Genomic DNA, 631 nt, shown 5'->3' with positions numbered 1-631 from the left:
CCTAGTGTGGGTAACAAGCCTTATTTTCTACCTTATATATTTGGCAAAACTAACTAACGATTATGTGCAATACAATACATATAATGGGGTCGATAACATATGCAGTTTATACTTGATAAAAAAAATGGAGAGCGGGTAAATCATAGAAAGAATTTACTTATTTTAATTAACTGAGTTATGATTTATTAATTTATCAATTTGTGATTATTATTTTTAGCTAAAGAAAACTAACGAAAGTAAATCTATATATAAATCTATGTATAATATCCACTAGAAATATATTTGTTTTCATTAAATACCATTCATCAAATACCTTTAAAATCTGACATTTTGAAATTAATATCATTTTTACATATAATCATTAAACAACATTTGGAAAACAAATCAATCATATACGATATTAGATACTTGCATCATCTTCGCAAATTTTATCATTCTTAACACTGTCCATTGCTTTTAGCATGTTCTCCGAGTGAGTTGCCAAAGGTTAGATTAAAACACACTGCCAACCAAGGTGCATGAGCCGTGTCAGACTAAACCGTGGCGGTCATTTTTATAACGTGTCAGCTTGGCATTCATTTCCATAAGATGGCTTTTGTATGTTAGTTTGCATTCTCGACTCTGGATAGTA

The 631-nt window shown here is 29.8% G+C and overlaps 1 long non-coding RNA gene across 1 annotated transcript in view; it reads left to right on the top strand.

Annotated features, from left to right (window-relative positions):
- LOC119588020 overlaps positions 1-631 on the top strand; it is a 1,996-nt gene that overhangs the window by 566 nt on the left and 799 nt on the right. The gene's annotated exons all lie outside the window — the stretch shown is intronic.

The sequence above is a fragment of the Penaeus monodon genome, chromosome 23 (genome assembly GCF_015228065.2).
Source record: "Penaeus monodon isolate SGIC_2016 chromosome 23, NSTDA_Pmon_1, whole genome shotgun sequence".
Taxonomy (NCBI): domain Eukaryota; kingdom Metazoa; phylum Arthropoda; class Malacostraca; order Decapoda; family Penaeidae; genus Penaeus; species Penaeus monodon.
This window is presented reverse-complemented; position numbering and strand designations above follow the sequence as displayed.